This window comes from Lissotriton vulgaris, chromosome 6 (genome assembly GCF_964263255.1).
Source record: "Lissotriton vulgaris chromosome 6, aLisVul1.2, whole genome shotgun sequence".
NCBI classification, from domain to species: Eukaryota; Metazoa; Chordata; class Amphibia; order Caudata; family Salamandridae; genus Lissotriton; species Lissotriton vulgaris.
The window spans coordinates 1576786362-1576806789 of NC_141694.1; positions in this window are offsets into that span (position 1 = coordinate 1576786362).

A 20428-nucleotide genomic window follows, 5' to 3' on the forward strand; every position below is an offset into this window, starting at 1 on the left:
AGGAAAATATATTTTCTTTTTCTGTGAATCTCCACTTCATCATGCTTATTGTATGCAAATATGTTTTCTTCTCTGTAAACTGCTCTAACGTTCATTACAACACTTAAGGAGCTAAAGAATACAGGAAAATAAATAATTAAATTGATTCTGAGAGCCTATCTGGCCTCTTCAGGATAGAGCACTTAGTGAACTTCTGTTGGCCTATTTGGGCATTCTTAAGGCACCCAATGATGTGTTACTTCCCTGAGAGCTCTACAATATGATACAGTTGGCAATGCAATAACACGTTTCAAATTAATGAAATGAATCAAAGACTCATTTCATTATTTGCAAGTCCAGGATGTGATCCCATGTTTCACTCTACCTGTGAGGTCTCTTTGAGCCATCATTCAGAAACAGGAACATCAGTAGCATCTGCACATCAATGAATGCAAGGCAAAGCAAGATGCAGCCTTCGAAGGATTATGCAATATCAGAATAGTGTGGATAAGGAAACAAGTATGAATCTCCTTGCTGAACAAATTACCATAATGAATGTTGTGATTTTTTTTTTTTTTTTTTTAGTTTCCATATGCCACCATCTTTCAAGCTGGTATAGCTCTCCTCTCCGCTATGAGAGAGGGCATGCCTTCCCAAGCAGAGAATGATGCTGTTACCGTGCTCGTCTCCTTTCTACAGAAACAGAGAAGAAGCATATAAGGCTTCAACATTGGTCCAATTATGTTGTTGTTCCCAGTTTACATACAGAGACTATACCCTCTCCAGGCTTTTCTCATTGCTAGTAATATCAGCCTGGCTCATATACTTAATACTTCTGAGGCAGTCAGTTATAAGTGGGGGATTTTTTTCGATTTCCACAACTTCCACATCTCGAGTCTCGACGACAAGATCACAGAGAAGACACATTTGGTCTAGTGGAGTGGGCTTGTAAACTTGCTTCTGGATGTAGACCAAAAAATATGAGTTGGGGGGCGACCTCTATTTGATGTCCGATTACTTCTCTAATGAAATTGCATACTGATATCCAAAAAGAGGCAATTCTCGGACACTGCATAAACATATTCACTGCCGATGAGAGCGTACACTTAGGACAGCTACATACTTTCCGAGTTACTCCTGAAAGTTTAGTTTGAGACCAGTATATCCTGTGGGTGGTAAACAGATGATTTCTCTTAAGTGAGTCAAGTTTCACCACTGAATATAGAATGGAAAAGGATACTTGCCACATTTGCTTCAGATCTCCCTCCCTCTGACTCTTCCCATATGCTGGATATTTCTGACAGGCTCTTATCGTCTGCCTCCAAAAAGACCCAATACCATATTGAAACCTCTTTCCTTAGTGGCCCAAGTCTCAATGACTGTTCCAACCATGGCTCATACTCCTCTTCACCCCATTTAAATCTAGGTAGCTGATCCTTGGTGCAATTTTTTAGCACCTCCAGTCCACAAAGCTCGATCTTGTTCTAAGGTCTGCCCAGAGAAGTAGATCCACAGTTTTTAAGGGTTGACTGAGACAGTCTATCAGACAAACTGGAGTACCCGGGGAATCCCAAATAGGTGCCGCAGAAGTATAGTAAGGTATAGCAATCCTTCTCCTGATATATACCCATGATCTTAGAGCCGTTTTTAAAACCTTCAGCATGACTATTTTTAAAATATTTTGGGTCCCCATATTTAAACAGAAAATAAGACTGCAAAAATTCTCCCAGCATTGCCTCAAAGAGTCTCCCGATTGGTGAGCTATCTGGTCTATTTGCTAAAATACGAACGTTCCTAAAATGAAAAGCATAAGATAAGGTAAGCAAGTCCGGGAGAGCTAATCCCCCGCCTCCAGCCTTCTCCTAAACTTTTTCCATGCAATTCTGGGTCATTTCAACACCCTTATAAAGCTACCAATTTTTCCCTGCAGTTTAGCTACATCCTCCCTCAAAAAGATAAATGGTATAGTGTTAAAGAGGATAGTGCTTTTGGGGAGCATGATGATCTTAATAAGATGAACTCTGCCGTAGACATTTAGTGGTAGATTAGCCCATCTTATCAAAAGACTCCCGACGTCCTGACTCACTTTATTCTGTTTGGCTCTTGGAATATTATCGAGCCTCTGTGTTATTAAAATGCCAAGGTTCTCATTTGATATTTTACTCCCCAGCTATTAATACCTTGATTCCAATCCATAACTTTGGTTTTGTCGAAATTGACCTTATATCCTGATACTTTACCGAAGCTCTCTGCCCTCGCAATCAGCTTGGTGAATGCAACCTGTGAGTTATTTATATATAACAACATATCGTCTGCTAATAGAGCTAATTTAGCCTCCAACCTGTCTAACTTATAGAGGGTTATAGTGAGATCTGCTCTGATTTGATGCACTAACGGCTCAATGTACAGATTGAAAAGAAGAGGAGACAGGGGACACCCCTGTCATGTATCCCTGGTAATTTGGAACCACTCAGAGAGTCCCTATTACTCAACACTTTGGCTTTGGGCATCCTATAGAGTTTCTGCACAGCAGTTACCATGTTCTGTGGAAATCCAAAGCTTTTAAGAGTTTCCCAGAGATACCCCCAATGTAATTGATCGGAAGCTTTAGCTGCGTCTTACGTGACTATAGTAAAAGGGGGATTTTTTGGCTTCTGCCAAATCAATTACCCCCTTCAATAGCTATGTGTGCTCATTTAGCTGTCTCTCTGGAATGAAGCCTCTCTGGTCAGGGTGTACAATGCCTTGATAACCTGCAAAACTCTTGATGCTAATATTCCTGAAAAATCTTATAGTCACTATTCATGAGTGATATTGGCCTGTATGAGTCTGCTCTGGCTGAGTATTTACCAGGTTTCAATATGAAGACCACAGTTGCCTCTGACCAGGATGCTGGGACTTTTTTCACCTGTAAAGTATATCGCATTGAAAACTTCATTCAAAGTGGAGATTAACTTTGCAATAACTCCTTTATGGAGTGCTACTGGGAGGCCATCTGGGCGGGCCGCCTTCTTAGCACTCATTTTTGTGCATTGTGCTCTGATCACCTCCTCAGTAATCCCTGCCTCTATGGTGTCCATTTCCTCCCTATTCAGATCTGGCATATCTGACTCCCTTAGCCAGGACTCTATACTCTCCTGCCTGGGATGTAAATCGTCTCTATATACACAACTCATTTGCCTCCAAACTTCCCCTCTGATATCTGCATTTGTTTTGAAGAGCTCCCACATTTCTGCATTCATCAGGATTGGTATTGAGTTTCTGGTCCTATCTACCTTAGTCTTCCATGCCAGAAGAGAACCACATCTTCTCCATAGGTGAAGTGTTGTAACTTACTGACTTTCCATCTGTGTTGTAATCACATACCCTGCCTGGAGGTCTTCAACTTCACTTCGGGGGACTGGAATCCTATGGGTTGCCTCCAATGAGGCCTTCTGAAGTTGAATTCCTTTTACCCTGATTTCAGTAATTGCTCCCTCATCTCTCAATCGTGCAGCTCTCATCTTGCCCGTCATGGCCGCACTTAATATTCCCCTTAAGTATGCTTCAAATGAATCCTACACCATTTGTGGTTTTGCAGAGCCTCTATTAAAGTGAAATAAGTCAGCTGTCTTATACGCCAGATCTAAAAAACACCCCCTTGTCTAGAAGCATAGTCCTATCCAGGATCCACCTTCTCTGCCCCAGTTTTTGGTGATTTTCTAAATATAAGACCACTGGAGAGTGGTCAGTGGGGACTGCAGGGGCATGTGTTATAGACTCAACCTCATCCTTCAAGCCCGCCAAAAAATATTCTATATGGGAGTGATGTCATACTTTTTACTATAAAAAGTAAAACCTCTAACCGCCCCATCATCCTTTGCCAGACATCTAACAAATTTGGGGCCAGATGTAGGTGGCCAAATACTGGTCGGTAACAGCCAATTTTGGCCGTTACTGACCGGTATTTGGTTCTTGAGATGTAGGGGGCTCTAATTTTAACGATTCTGTAAATTTACCAAATCGGTAAATCTGGATGTAGGTGGCACTGAAAACAGTGCCACAGGCCCTTTAGACTTTTTTGATGGTAAATAACTAATTGCTGTGTACATGCACATCTGTGCATGTACACCTGTGCCATGTGGCACACATACATGCCCTAAGGGCATGTATGTGTGTCACTTGCCACACAAGCCTGAATCAGGGGTGCAACAGGGTGTCAAAGTGACACCCTGTCCCCCTTGTCAATTCAGTAATTTTACGGAATCGGTATTGACCGATTTGGTAATTGCCATTGGTTCCTATGGGCCTCAAGACCCATAGGAATCAATGGCAATTACCGAATTGGTAAATACCGATTCGGTTATTACCGAATATTACCGATTCGTTGAATTATTCGGTAAAAATACCTACATAGCATTTACCGATTTGTAAATACCGAATCGGTAAAATTCGGTATTTACGAATCGGTAAATGCCATTTACCTACATCTGGCCCTTATTTCTCTCATCATGTTTTTTTAATTTAGAGAGTGTTATAGGGGTATTAACGTATTCTACCTTTGATGTCCTATCCAGCTTTGTATTTAGGACTATGTTGACATCCCCTCCTAGTATAATGGGTCTCTAACAGGCAGGATTGCAGCTTCTCTAGTGCAACTTAAGCGTTTGATGAACACAATAAGGTTCTGAGGATAAAAACGAACTGATCTTAACCAATTTTTTTAATTTTGATAAGATTAAGTACAAATGTATTTTTTACATGTATTGTCTGATGTTGTTATAAATTTGCAAAGATTTTAATTAATCATGTACAAATAAACGATTACTTACTTACTTAGTGCAACTTAAGTGTCATTATTTGGACCACAGTAGGTTGTACACACTATTGGCCTGTCATGAATCTCTATATCTGTCACCAACCATCTACCAGAGCTATTGTATTCATATCTTAGTAGCCTTATCCCTGAATTATTTCTAATGACCAGGGCTACTCCTCTAGTACTGCCTCTTTGATCTGGGGAAACTACCTCCTGTACCCAGCACATTATGCAGAAAAAAAACCTACATTCTTTCCATTCGAGATGAGTCACTTGAAGCATTATATTGTGAGCACTACTATTATTAAGATACTCTGCTATCAATGCTAACTTCCTCTTGGACCTCAGACCATTTGCATTCGTTAGGTTTAAGAAACCCCATGCCTATTATATACATATTTTGTGGCATAGTAGGTTAGCAGTGTGTGGCTAAATGACATCTGATGTGTATTTACATTATGCAACCCCCACTGAGTTATCCCTGTAATGTGCAAAGCTTTAGTTATCGAATGTGACTCTATTTTGTAATTCATAATCCCTATTAGGCTTCTTAGACTGTGTCTGCACTAAGCTTCATTATTTGCATTGCTTGCCTCAACAAAACACTGTATTTCGTGATTATTTTCTCTTCTGTTCAAGGCTGCTTCTTTGCTTACTAATGAATAGGCTAATTCTGTCTTTGCATACCTATCCGAGTGTGTATTTCTGCTCCCACATTAGGAGATGCTTAGGCTCAGCACAGTAACTATGAATTACAGATAGCATGTACCCATCTGGCAGGTGGTAGCTCATCCCCCTGTGCCTTATTTGTTCATCCACAACCCAGGCCGGTATCTTTCCACTGTGGGCGTGGTTGGAGGCTCTTGGGAAGATTCATTACGTGTTGCAGACTGTTGGGGGGCCAGTCCCTCTGCAGAATTCTCAGGCTGCAGGTCAGATTGGACTCTTCTGCAGAGTATTGCAAATAAAAGTTTTTTGGTATTCTCTACTGTTTGACGACTCTTCATTACTTGGGAAGGTATAGCAGGTGGTTGTAAGTACCCCGGGTGGCCCCTACGGGCCACTTCCTTCACATTCCAGGCTATGAATTGAATCTTTCCCACTTTACTCATGTTTGGTCTTTATCAAGTGCCATTTTAAGCCTCTCTGAATATAACACCATGTATGCACAGCCAATCGATGGGTCTCTGGAACAGTCTTATATTGACTAAGATACAGCAGGCAGCAGAGACTTTAAAAAAAATAAAATCCCCCTGCTCTCACCACCCTGTGTACCCCTCCACCCACCAGCCCTCGGGAACCTCCCCTTTTATCTTAAGGCGATGATAACCGCCATTCGCAAACTCCCCCGCTGCATAGAGCTACTCAGACAAACAAAGGTGAAAACATATAAATTGGGCTCATCTCATCTAGCGCACCATTTAGCACTACTTAACTAACAAGTCTAAAGACAAACCCCTATGACCTAGATGTAGCAGTAGAGGTCCCTCCATCTGGACTAAGAAAGAATCCACCTCCTCAGGGTCGCTGAATTTGTACATCTTGTTCCTCCACATTATTTTCAGCATGACTGGAAATTTCATCTGGACCTGAGCGCCTTTGGTACATAGATCATTCATCCTGGAGCCTAACTCCCATTGTCTTTGCCCCATTCTTTTCCTGCACACCCCCGGACCAGCTCTTTAACTGCATAGGTTAAAAAATGTATCTGAATTTTCCTCTGAGACTTTCTATTGGGGTTAAGTTTGAAAGGATCCCTGTGCACGGCCTGTCTAGAGGTATGCCTTCTCTCAGGAGTTTACATATGAATCCTTTCATGTCTCCTTTTTCAGGCACATTACAGGATATTGAATACCCTCAGATTGTTCCACCTGGATTGAGTTTCCAGATGTTCAATATCATCTTGTAGTGTTTTATTTTTCAACTTCAGAACCTCAATGTCCCTAGAATTCTAGCTCACTCCTGCTGACAGAGCTGTCACCTCTTTCTCAAGAGTTGCAGTGCGTTCTGCAATGTTATCCAACTTTTCCTCCAACAACACACATTTTTCCTGTATCCCCTTTTGATTGACCTCTGAGATCTCAAATTTCTTACGAATATCCGACCTTAGACTCAGAATTATGTTTTCTAACTGATTTTCAATATTTCCCTCAGACTGGGCACGAGCCTGGGGACTAGCCTCCAACACAACAGGGCTTCCACGGAAAGTGTTCCTGAGTAAGCTTGACTTGCATCTTGGCCCGTCAGTTCTGGTGCCCCTTCTGTTAGATGTTCCAGTGGGGAGAAACAGTTCCTGATAGGAATTGAAGGTGACCTCTCCGTTATTGACATGGCCCATAATTGACTTCCCCCCACCATCTTACCCCTGGACTGGTACTCCAGCTTTTGTCTACTCCATGATTTTAAAATACGAGTTGAGTGAAGTTGAGGGTTAAGGGAATGTGTGCCCTTCTTTCAAACTACAACCTTTCCAACACTTTTTCTTGATTTTCTCATAGGGGACATCATTAACGCCTCATAGGCCGTCCACTCCTTTTCCTTTGGGCCCTTAATTTTCTTCTCTGGATCAGATCTTACATGATACCTCTTTTTACTTGTGGTGGCTGATAAGTTACTATTTTGGCTAAGCTTTGCGCTGCAAACCAGAGGCTTCAGAGGTTCCAGTGCTGCTCCCCTCCTCCACCAAGACCCTCCTGTAATCCCTTAGAGATTGAAAGTACCTGGTCTAGGAAGGATACTTTCCATCAGTATTTGCTGCTGTATTGTCAGGTTGCCAGCTCCTTTCTCCCTCCACCCTATTTGCCTCCATACACTGCAGTGTAGGTCCTTTTGGAGGTCACCTCACTCCCTTTGCTCCCTTTGCCTCTCTCCCCACAGTTGCTGCCTTTCTGTCGAATGCACACTGTGCTGAATCTACCAGAGCCCACCCAGAAGCCAGCATGCACCACTGCTGCCTGAGACCTCTGGAGAAGAACCTACACCCAGCTCCAAGAGTCCCGATGCTGCCTCACATCGGGTCCCATCCACGCTGGCAACACCTGGAAACCAGCCCATCTTGGATTCAGGAAAGGAAGAAACTTCACCCGTCCCACTTGGTAGCTCTCTAAGATCCCTTACGGCTGCAGATCCATCATAGATCATCCCGCACCACTCTCCTCACTCGCGGTAGCTCCCACGACCAGTGTTAGCCTGCCCTCATATTCCCTGCTTTTTCAATATTGTCATTTCTGACAAGTAGACACATTTTCAAATAAATTAATAGGTCTGCCCTTCGAGAAATATAGAAGGTGATCACATTTTCTGCAAGTGTGTTTGTGAGCCCTACTCTCAGCAGCATCTGGTAATGCTTCAATTTTTAAAATTAGAGCTGCTTGATCAATTTGGGGTTTCACCCTCACTATTGCTGAATTCTACCATTGGTCTGTGCCTTGTTTTATAATAATGTTGGCTCACCTAGGGAAACAATTGTTACTGCCATTGCTCTCTCAGGGGGCAATATTTACATCTGTCTGCAGCAAGAGCTCTGCAAATATGCAGATGGCACATCCAGATCTGCATGCGGTAGCCCGGTTATAGAAATGCACAGACTGACCCTAATTAACTCATACACACAATGATCTTTTCGTTTACTGCACTGCAGAAGCCTTAGTCTCAATTACTGCATGGAATCATTTGCTATACACCATTGCTTTTCAAAGTATACGATATATTTTAGAAACAGATATCATTTTTCCTAAGAACAGATCTCTTTGAAAGCACTATAATGATTCAAATGGCTTTGCCTTCTTCAGCAAGTCTTTGCTTGGAAAATTACTCAAATGCAGGGCTCTGTGTTGAAAGCACTATTAATTCCCTTTAGAACAAAGACATTTTCCCACTGCATTGGACTGAATCACTATCATTAAGCTACAGCACCGTCATAAAGGAGAGAGAACATCTTACTATTATTTCAACAAAAGTGATAACAGAAAAGTGCATTAATCTTTCATTTCTCCCACCGAGCATACATATATTACTGGTGCTCTGGGAAGAAACATCATATGTCTCTGGTTCTTAAAATCATGGGTTACTGCAATAGCCAGGAGGCGCTGTCAATGTAAGAATATGCATTTTTAATCGTCAATGGCAAACACATATTCCCATAGATAAAGAAATGAAAAAAAAGCTTTGCTACACCAGGGCCCTAATTGACTAACTTTTTGATGTTGAGAAACACAAAGCAGGGTTATAAATGTATTTCTAAACCACAGGAACTTTAAAAGCCACATGTAGCATTTCGCTATACACAGCATGAGTTTTCTTGTTTATAAACAAGTAAATAATTTCCAAAAACATAACTTAGTCAACCCATTTTGTAGACTCTCATCTAGTGATGTGGAAAAGTGTCAGGGGGTCTGTGGTGCTGCAATGTTATAGACAACACTATGTGGGATGCCGAAGCATGGGCGATTTTGAGACAACATCCAGCAGACACGAATAGTGTTGGTTTGGTCTGACGGTCGCGAACATGCAAAACAGCTCTGGTCAGTTTAGAGACCAAGACTAGATAACAACCATAGGTGTCTCCCTTTATTAAAGTTGTTGTTCTGCAATGCTGGTGATGAGGTGTTGGCATTGGGCCTGCAGTCATTTGGTCTCTCGGACATCTGCTGTCTGCCCTACACCTCTTCAAAACAGGGACACAAGCCCACCTGATTCACTATGAGCAGCAGCCCTTTTGCCCAGTCAACTGCTTGGAGCACCGCTCTCACGCACTCTTGCCAGCTGTGCCCTTGTGAAGCTCGCCGGGCTTGGTGCAGCTGCTGTAGTTCTTCCAGCCATTTCTTCTGTTAGCCCAATGCCCGGAATTATGACCCACCTTCATCCTGACCTACCGCGAGGTTGGTGAACCTCAGCCCAGTGGCTACCACACCCCTCATTGATTCTGTTTGACCTTTGTTTGAGGAGCAATTTCCTAAGTGGTGAGGTCCGCTCCATGCGCTCTGTCCTGGTAGCAGCCACACCCTGCATAATACAGTTGACCCTGTTGCCCATTAAGGCATTGTGACAAAATGAAAACCCACTTAGCACATGCCCGACTCTGCCCACATGAGGTCTAAGACTTTGATTTGGGAACCCAGTACTGGGTCATAATGCAAAACTCAGTGCATTTGACAAACCTTCTTTTGTAGTTCCATGATGAAATAGAGAAGACAGTGCTCTCCCTACACCACAAGCTCACAGCCTGTGCTTTTCCACTGCCGACTGTCACCCAGCATCACCATTCCACATTACACATGTCCAAAGTGTACCAGGGTGCCACGTCTACCGACACTTCAGCGATCTGCAGCATAAGAGTCAGAATAACGTCCCTCCCACCTCTTTGATAACCCCACGATGTCCTCCATCCCAGCCTTAGAGCCTTTCACAGTCACCAGGCCATGGCAGATGCAGGACACCCACTGTAAAGTCTGGGTAGAAGGCCTAGAGACAAACTTTGAGTCAGCAGATGTAATTGCTGACAGGAAACAAGGCATGCTTTTCTCCTGGCTCTGGGGTGAAGAGCAATAGGAAGTGTTCCAGCCAACTAAAGCTGAACTGTCTGCCAACACAATATTGGTGAGTTTTGATCCTACGAAAGACTCCCTACTCATTGTAGATGCCAGCCCCATTGGGCTAGGAGCCTTGCTGGACCAACATCAAGAGCGTGTTGAGTGGGGACCTATCACCTATGCTAATAGGATGCTCACACCAACTAAGCATTGTTACTCGAGTCTATGAGCGCAGCGGCACTTCTAAATCTACTTGTATGAGCTCCCAATCACCCTAGTCACATTTCACAAGCCCTTGATCCCTGTATTCTGAGGGTGTTCATCCAAGCCCCTGCAAAGGATAGAAAAGTGGATCCTGCATCTGTAGGAGTTCAATTTCTAAGTGAAGTACTGCCAAGCACTCACAATCTTTCTATCAGTTCAGCAGTTTGGGCTGGACTGTTCCCATGGGTAGCAGGCTCAAGACTGATTTGCATATGGCTGGGTCTAAACTGGAATGGCATAAGGAGCAAAACACTCTGGATTTAGGCCCAGATCACTGTAATGGAGTGAATATATGACATTGTTCAGCATTCTGTCCATCAATGTTTTTTTTTTTTGCGTGTGTCACCCTGAGTGGGATGGGTATGCCCAGAAGTGGGTCCCATGCTCTCCACACCACTGGAGTCAAGCTAGCCTGGCTGATGAGGGTTGGAACCCCGAAAGTGGACCTAGGATGCTTGCTTCCAGTCCAGGGAGGACCTGGCCTGGCAGTTGAGACTGGACTGTTACCATGAGGAACAGGGTCAAGACTAACCCTGGGCGGAGAACTCCGCTCTGCCCGCAGAGTGTGCAGGTTTTTGCCTACTCCGCGTTCCACGGAGAACGCAGAGTAGGCAAAACTCTGCACACTCCACGGTGAAGCGGAGCTGGCCCACAGGCCCGCCTCCACTCCCCATATTAGAAATTAATTAAAGTAGAATAAAGAGTAAAGTAAAAAGACTTACCTTCACTGCGGAATCCCCCGGCTGCCCCCCTCCTCTTCCATGCGTATCAGGTAAGTCTGAATTTACTTTACTCCTTATTGTATTTTTTTTTAAATCTTTAATATGGGGTTGGAGGCAGGTGGTGGAGCGAAGTTCTAGGGTGTTTGTCCCCAACTTCGTGGACCTTCTAGTAGTGCCACTCCGCCAGCCCTGCCCAGCCTTAGTCAAGATTGATTTGCATATGGCTGGATCTGTACTGGGGTGGCAGTGATCTAAATAACGATGATAGATTCGACCCATATCTAACAGTGACCGAGGGTGAGTGTCTGAAAAGTTTCAGTACTCCGTCCATCATCTTATTGAGTTTTCATTATTCGCCCTAAGTTCGCAGGATATGCCCAGACGTGGGTCATTGCTTCCTTTGCCACTGGATCCAAGCTAGCCTGGCTGATGATGAGTAGTACCCGGGAACCAGTCTCAGGGTGCTTGTTTCCGGTCCAGGGAAGGCGTGGCTTGGCAGTTCAGGCTGGACTGTTCCCATGAGGAAGAGGGTCAAGACTGATTTGCATATGGCTGAATATGTACTGCGTGGCAAAGAGTGTCTGAAAGGTTTCAGCGCTTCATCCTTCAACTTAAAGTGTTAGGATGGTTTGCTCTGAGTTGGCAGGATAAATCCAGATGTGGGTCTCTTGCTTACGTTGCCACTGGATTCTATCTATCCTGGCTGATGAGGGGTGTTACCCCTAAAACCGGTCACAGAAATGCTTAATTCTGGTCCAGGTAAGACCTGGCTTGGCAGTTCCGGCTGGACTGTTCCCATGAGGAACAGGGTTAAGATTGATTTGCAGGTGGCTGGGGCTATACTGGGGTGGCGACGTGAGCTAAATAACAAGGCTCGATTCAACCAAGACCTAATAGTGACTGGGGTTGAGCATCCGAAAAGTTTCAGCTCTCGGTTGATTGTGTTTGCTTTATTAACATAGTGAAATAACTGTTAATGTAGGTACTTAAAATATGTAATTTAATAGTATAATGAGAAGCTAATTGTATTAATTAATTTTTTCTTTCCAGACATCTTCTTGTACTTAAAAACAGATAGATACAATACAAAGAAAAAAACAAACAAGAAAGAATCAGAGGAAAGGTACTATTTCCTTACAATAAAGAAAGAAACTAGAGAAAATTCAGAGAATGTGGTTTAAGAGAAAAGACCTCCTACTGGCAAGAAATCTAAGATGTTTCTTAAAATAGTATGTGGAAAAGTGCAAAGTGATCAAAACCATGCAACTAAAAATCAAAGTTTCAGATCAGCTAAGAAATTAGAAAAACGAAATTACATCAAAAGTAATACATCTTCAAAGAAAGCAGATAGTTTAACAAGAAGAAAGAAGCAATTTATGGAAATAAGAGTCAGAATGTTCTGTAGTATGTAATTCAGAATTTGTTGACCTATAAGGTAGCATAAAAGGAGAAGAGAAGCATTCAAACAAAAACAACCCTTTGAGTCTATGGTTGATAAGGCATTTGCGCTGAAGAGAAAACAAATTTATGTTGATTGTGAACAGAATAAGAACACTTGATAAAATATTATTGTCTATGAAGAGAAGTCAAAAAGGAATTGTGAATATAAGTCATTTTTGATTCTTTTTTCAGTGGAGAATGGAAGCAAATGTCCAGTAATATGCCTTGTTTCATGAAGAAAGCTATTTTGAAGAGAAGACATTAGTGCATGCAATTGAAACAACTCGTTGATAATATGAAGTCAAAGATAATATCCACATTACAAAAGAGGAGATGGGTCCTAGGAATGTGGAGTAAGTGCTAGATGAAGAGGTACAGGGAAGAAGTAGAGAGGCTGTTGTATACAAATGAAACTGTAGTAGTATGTGTAGTGTTTGTCAAGAATGGATTGATATATTGAAAACTTTCCTATGTAAATTTCCATGCAGTACTCTGAAACTAAAAATTGTCACGTTGCAAGGATTAGATCCATGCAAAATAGGAAAGTATACTAATTTACAGTGACATTCTCTGGCATGTTTATCAAAGAAAGTGTCCACAGCACCTTTTATCCCTGCAAAATGTTAGCTGTTCATTAGTCTAAAAAGAAACATTTTGTTAAGATACTTTACTTTGTGAAAACTCCCACCATATATTTAAGAGAAATTAATAGAGCTCTATTGCATGGTACAGCATCAGAGGACGAAAATGTTTATGAAGATGTTGAGTTTTGTTGGTTTGGTTTGGAAGAGCAGTCTAGGGTAAATAAGTAGTTGATGTGTGGAGGTTTAAGGGAACAGGACACACATATGAATATCGATAACTTTACACAAGAGATTGCAAGGTTTAATAGTTTCTTCAGAGAAACCAAACTGTGTTCGTATTTGTTGTCGATGCACTCACTTCAAAAGCCAAACTCAAAATGTTTTTGTTCTCAAAAACTGAACTAGAGAATAGAAATAAGTGGCAAGAGTTTGCTGTATATTTATGTATAGAAGTATGCTTTGACTTGTCAACACAGCAAATGATATGCTAGTATTGCTATGATAAGTTAGAAGATATTAAAAGGCCAGCCAAAGCAATACGTAACAAATTAGAAAATTGGTATCAATTCCGGAAGAACTTTGAGAAATAAATGCTTATGAATACATTCTTATACAATATATACATCAATTTCAGGCAAAAGTTCATATGGAGCCAAAGACAGGGACATTACTACCAACAGATCTACAGAAAGGTTTTAAAGGAAGAGCTGTCTTCTTACCTTCAGACATTAACCCCTTCCCCGCGGGGCTAATTCCCCCACGGTGCGGTGGGCAGGGGGGCCTCCTGCGGCTCTGCGGTGCTCGTGACGAGCTCAGCTGCACAGTGGAGGTGTGCTCATGACGGGCTCAGCACGTCACAACTACGTCCACTCAATAGAATGCCCGCACAGGAGGAGAATTATCCCCGCATGGGTGTTCCGCGGCGGTTATGACGAGCTCAGCTCGTCATGAGCACAGCTCCACTGTGCCTCATGACTAGCTCAGCTCATCATGAGCGTCCGACGGGTTAAATGGAATATTGAAACTGTGGCTGTAGGGAGAGATATTAATGAACCACTTATCATTCTAGTAAATGGTGTGCCTACCAAGAACAAAAGAATCTTGCTTTGTACCTAAAACAAAATATTATTTCTTACATAAATGTTGATGTTTTTCGAGATGTTACTTGTATGGAATATGAAATATTACCATCAAGTGGACAGAGTGAAAAAGTGGATCGATCCAAACCTGAAGAAATATATGAACACTATAGCATCCATTCACTGCATTTCAAATACATTATTGGCAAAGATATTGATCTCCAATGAGTGTGTGGAAGAAACAATTGGAGGCTTGTGGTTTTCCACAACTGCTTCCCACTGGAGCAGGTTGCGGGTATAATGACCACCCAATACAAATACCAGCATCTGAGTACAGGTCAACTAGATTGTATTCAGTTTATGCTCAATTTCACCAGTATTCCCTACATATTCAATCTATTATTTGAAGGTGACCTGTCAGAACTATCATATCCTCTAAACCACATACTGAAGATAGGAGTTACTCTGCAAAATCTCTGTGTGAAGGAATTTAATGACAAAGTTCATGGAAAGGATGAAAAGTTGGAATACAATTTAATTTATTTGATGGCATGCCAACTTGGAACCAATAAATATTGATCTCATCGACATGAAGAACTGAAATGTATGTTGAGAAACCTAAATGCACCTACTTGGTTTCTAAAGTTCCTCTGTGCTGAGTATTCATGGGATGACCGGCTTTAATTTTGGGAGAAAAGCGAACTCAAACATTCAGGACTTAAATGTGAAGACAGCAGGAGATTTTTGCTCTTTGGACCCTGCTAATGTTTGATTTTAACTACAGGTTTCAAGCCATACTGTCTTTCATTTGCAACACATTAAATCCTCCTATTGGTGAATTTACTGTTTCTTTTGAAGTAAAGAGTATCAAGCAAGAGGTGCTCCTCATATTCACATGCTGTTATAAATAAAAGATGCATCTAAATTTGGAATGGACAGTGATGACTCTGTACTCTCTGTGATAGAGCCATAAGTGACACGTGCTATCCCGAAACACAATGATGATAAAGGCCTAAGAGAACAAGTTCCGTGCTCTCAAACTCATAAATGTGGCAAGTACTGTATTCAAAAATACAGGTATAACGGAACATTTTACACAAGGTATAGTTATGGGTTTCTAAGGCCTGTCATTTCCAAAGGAAAAGTGAACTGCTTTTTATCTGCGGGTAGACATACACTGACACAAAATAACTGAAAACCACTTACAGCCTCAGAAGAACAGAGGCCTCCAAGTTTAATATTGATTATAATCCTGTGATTCTGAAAATGTGGAATGCAAATAGGGATATACAATGTTTTGCAGACACTGCTGTTGCTCGTTGCGTCTCTTTGTAAATTACTAAATCAGAGAAGACAGAGATGAAGGGAATGTGGGAAGAGATTTCTACAGAAAAGTCTCTAAGCATGAAATTGTACAGCTTCAGCTTGAAAATGCTTTCACATTCAAAGATAGGTTCCTATGGATGTTGTGACCTATGGAGCTCAGCCAGTTTGTACTTGAAGTCAAAGGGAATTTTTGGGTGAGTCTAGGTCTTCTGAGTTCAATAAAAAAGAGTATAAAAGTATTTCCTGGAAATGTAGTACATAGTAGAGTTTGACCCGGAAAGTACATATATTGAGAAAAGAAGTGTGTTGGATACTTACTATCCAAGAAGGAGTCCACACCTTGAAAACAAGCTTCATATTTTATAGTCCTCCTAGAATCTACAAAGAATGTACTCATTAAGAATAATACTGAGAAAGCGGGAAAGGATGAGGGATGGTTTGACTCCCCTTGCTCTAAAAAAAGGAAAGCTTGTATTATATCCCTGGAAAAGAAACCAAGAAACATACCAGCAATTGCTACCCTTCACAGGGAATATAAGCAGGTCAGGAAAAACAGGGAGAAGGCACTAAAAGAAGAGATATGGACCAAACTAGAGGAGGCCTTGGCTGTGGGAACCTTGAAGGAATTTTGAGGAATAATACATGGACCCCACTTTAAAACAAAAAAGGACATTACATTAGATGTTAATGTAGGAGAGGAGGAGTGGGTAGCTCATTTCTCAACTATTTATTCGCCAAACAATCCTCCACCCTCACAGAGAAATACCCCAGGCAATGCAAGTAGGAAATACCTCTATTTCTCGATTAGTGAAGTTAGAGCTGGGTTAGAAGCCTGTAGCGTTGGGAAAGCGCCAGGGCCTGACAGTGTCCCCATAGATATTTTTCAAGAAAATTAGGACATATGGTTCCCTTTATTAACCTATGTGATTAATAAAATCACCATTGTTGGCCCTCCGCCCTCTTGAAGCACAAGAATTATTGTTCCAATTTATAAAAAGGGCGATAAACGCAACCCAAAAAATTACCTACAAATCTCCTTAATAGATACGACAGCCACACTTATGGGCCGTCTTCTATTGTCGAGATTAGAGGGATGGGCAAAGGAAAAAAATATTCTAATGGAGTCCCAATATGGCTTTCAGGAAGGTAGGGGAACAATGGATCCGTGCCTAAATCTCTCCTTGATTATGGACAAATATGTCATAGCTAAGGGTGGGAAAATATAACTTGTATTTATGGACTTATCCAAAGCTTTCAACTACGTGTCCCACCCACGACTCTGGCAGATAATGGAGGAGAAGAGAAATGATAAGGAGATACTTGATTTTATCGGCCAACTATACTTTAATGCCTTCTCATCGGTTAGTTATGGGGGAAACAGGGAGTGTTTCGGTCATACAAGATCCTCAGAGGGATAAGGCAGAGCTGCTTCTCTTTTTTCAATCAATGTTTCAATTTTTTCAATCTGTATAAACGGTATAGGTAAACATCTCAAAGACGCAGCCCTGGACGTTCCAGTATCTATAAATCTCCAACGATAACCCATGTTAGCTTACATGGATGACTCTGTTTTGATTGAACGAATGGGGATGGGGCTCCAGCGTTTGATATTGGCTTATTCATCCTTTATTCACTCACTGGACCTACAGGTCAACCAGACTAAATCATTCATAATTTTGGCTGGGGCAGGGAAACAGGAAAAAAAACCACCTTACGGAATCTGGGCAAATTGAAGTAGTGGAGTGTTGGACCTAGGGTCTCCAGATCACATAGGGTAGCTTGGCGCAGTTTAGGAAGGTCAAACCAAAAGGCAAAGGTGTTAAGCTTGCCTCACACCCTTACTGTAACCCAGCATCCATTCATTCAAAAATGACACTACACTACACCAATTCTTTTTAGGAAAATAAGAGCTGTTTTAAAAAAATACTCTTATTTATCTTATCAGTCAGCTTTGTAATTTCTTTTTTTAAATCAAATATTCAAATCAAATATTTCTCCCTTTGTTCAGTTACATCAATAACAAGAACACTTAACATTACATTGCATTTGGTGTTACACTTTCTCCCTCAAGTAAATGATCCTAGCAATTCCCACTTAGTCCTAGGGTTCCTAGGAAGACACCTTGTAATTTTTACAATACTCTCTAGCCTCTTCCTGTCTAGTGAACCAGGTTGGTGCCTCTACTTAGCAATACAATACTCTCACATGTTCTTTTCTGTAGATTGGGTACAGGCAGTAATACTATCGAAATCAGTTACAGTTAATCCCTGTGGAACAGAACATGAATCATTCACTGCTTGAACTCTGACCTTGAGCAGATAACCCACGATTCCCTGGTTTCTGTTCTGTGGTTTCCAGGGTCGTTTTATGCTTGGCCAGTCTCTTGCCACTGAGGTATGGTTACTTTTATTATTTACGAACCCCTGGCACCTGTTCCCTCTTCACCAGGGATTGTCAGTCGACCCGTTAACAATCTCACCACATTTGTGTCCCCCCAGAGCCCCAATCCCATGCTTACTTGTGGCTTGAAGTATTGATCTTTGTTCTTTCACTGCCGCAGGGAGTCTCCGTTCTTATCGTTAGACTCCCAGCGGAAATACCAGCCCTCACACTGGCTCCTCACAGAGGCGAGCCGTCCTGGTTGTTCCTTTGGTGCTCCAGCTGAGGCTGGGGAACTTCCTCGGCTTGGCAGACACGGCTCTGTCGTTGTACGGTGTCTTCTCGAAGCCCAGCCCTCTCCGCACGGGGCCTGCACAGAGAAGGGAACACTACCTTCGGGACCGCCCTCACCAGGAGAGGGAGGCCTTCACTTCCATCCGCTTATCCTGCGCAGATACAGGAACGCTACCCTCGGCAACGCTACCACAGCGAGGTTCTCTTCGGCGAGGAGATCGCCGGGGGGGGGGAATCCTCCCTCACGCTAGGCGGAAGTCACAGGGCCTCAGGAGAATGCCCTCGCCCGCTGTCACAGGCGATATCTACTCTCCTCAGCGGGACCCCTACGGAGGTGTTCTCAGGGTTCAGCGACCGGATGGCCTCCCAGCGCTCCCCAGCACCCGTGATTCTGGGCAAGTGGACGGGTTTATAACCTCATAGAAACCCTAACACTCAAGGTTTGGCCAGATAGAGAGGGTGGGGGATTTTCTCAGTCTCTTCTCATCAGTTATCACCAGCCAGTATTCCCAGGCCAGACTCACCACTACCGCTCAGGGGCAGATATCACGGTCCTCCTCCATTAGTGTGGTGTTTCCTGAGGTAGCTTATCTAGCGGGCCAGTTCTACAGGTAGGGAGGCAGATTCACTGCACTGGCAGCAGTCCCTTAGAACCGTCAACCTAGACAGGATCACCCTTCCCTATGCACAGCAGACTGTCCTCCGGTCAGCTCTCTGAGGCTACTTCTAAAATAGCCACCCTGGTTCTGAACCTTATATAGGCTGTCCTCAGGCTACCAGAACCAGCTGGAACGTTCTAGAGTACCCCTATGATAACCTATGGGTCCCTTTTCCTGAAGTAACTGTTATGGCAGTTACTGGCCACCATTTTGTGTGACTAAGCTTGCCCTCAGAAAAGGAGGGATTTCTAGGCCTATGAGGAACCATGGGGTCAAGGAGTACCTAACCCCAGGGTCAACACCTAAAAATTCCAGTGGACGTAAAAGAATGAAAGGATTGAGGGGCAAAAAGGGGACAAAAATAAATAAATAAATAGGAGGGACCACCCAGAGGGCTGGCAGGTCTAACACGCGTCCCCCCCAGCTGAACGTGGGGAGAGCTACCCAACCCCTTGGGAGTCCTCATCACTAAGGCGGAAATACCTAGAGAGACCGTCTGCATTGGCGTGGTCCACTCCAGGCCGATGTTCCACCCGGAAGTCCATTCCCTGGAGGGAGATGGACCATCTCAACAACTTGGGATTTTCTCCCATCATTTGCATCAGCCAACGAAGGGGTCGGTGGTCAGTCTGAACCAGGAAGTGCGAGCCAAACAGGTATGGCCGCAACTTCTTCAGAGCCCATACCACCGTGAAGGCTTCCCGCTCTATTGCACTCCACTTATGTTCCCGGGGAAGCAGTGTCCTGGACAGGAAGACAACAGGCAGATCCAGACCCTCTTCATTGAGTTGCGATAACACTGCCCCAATGCCATGCTCTGATGCGTCTGTCTGGACAATGAACTCCTTGGAGAAATCCGGGGCCCTCAGGATCGGTGCTGCACACACGGCTTGTTTCTGCTTCTCAAAGGCTTGCTGAAAAGCCTCTGTCCAGACTACCCGTCGAGGTTGTTTCTTGGAGGCGAGCTCAGTGAGGGGCACAACAATAGTGCCATAGCCCTTCACAAAGCGACGGTAGTAACCTGTGAGGCCCAGGAAAGCTCGGACCTCAGTTTGGGTCTTGGGGGGCTCCCAGGCCATGATTGCCTCAGTCTTTGCCTGGAGGGGCTGCACTGTTCCCCTACCCACCAAGTGGCCTAGGTACACAACCGACCCCTGCCCGATCTGACATTTACTGGCCTCGATTGTCAAGCCAGCCTGTTTCAGGGCCTCGAGAACAGCTTGCAAGTGACACAAATGGTCCTCCCAACTGCTGCTGAAGACGGCAATGTCATCCAGATAAGCAGCGGAGAAAGCCTCCATTCCAGAGAGGACCTGGTTCACCAGCCGCTGAAAAGTGGCAGGGGCGTTCTTGAGCCCAAAGGGCATCACACA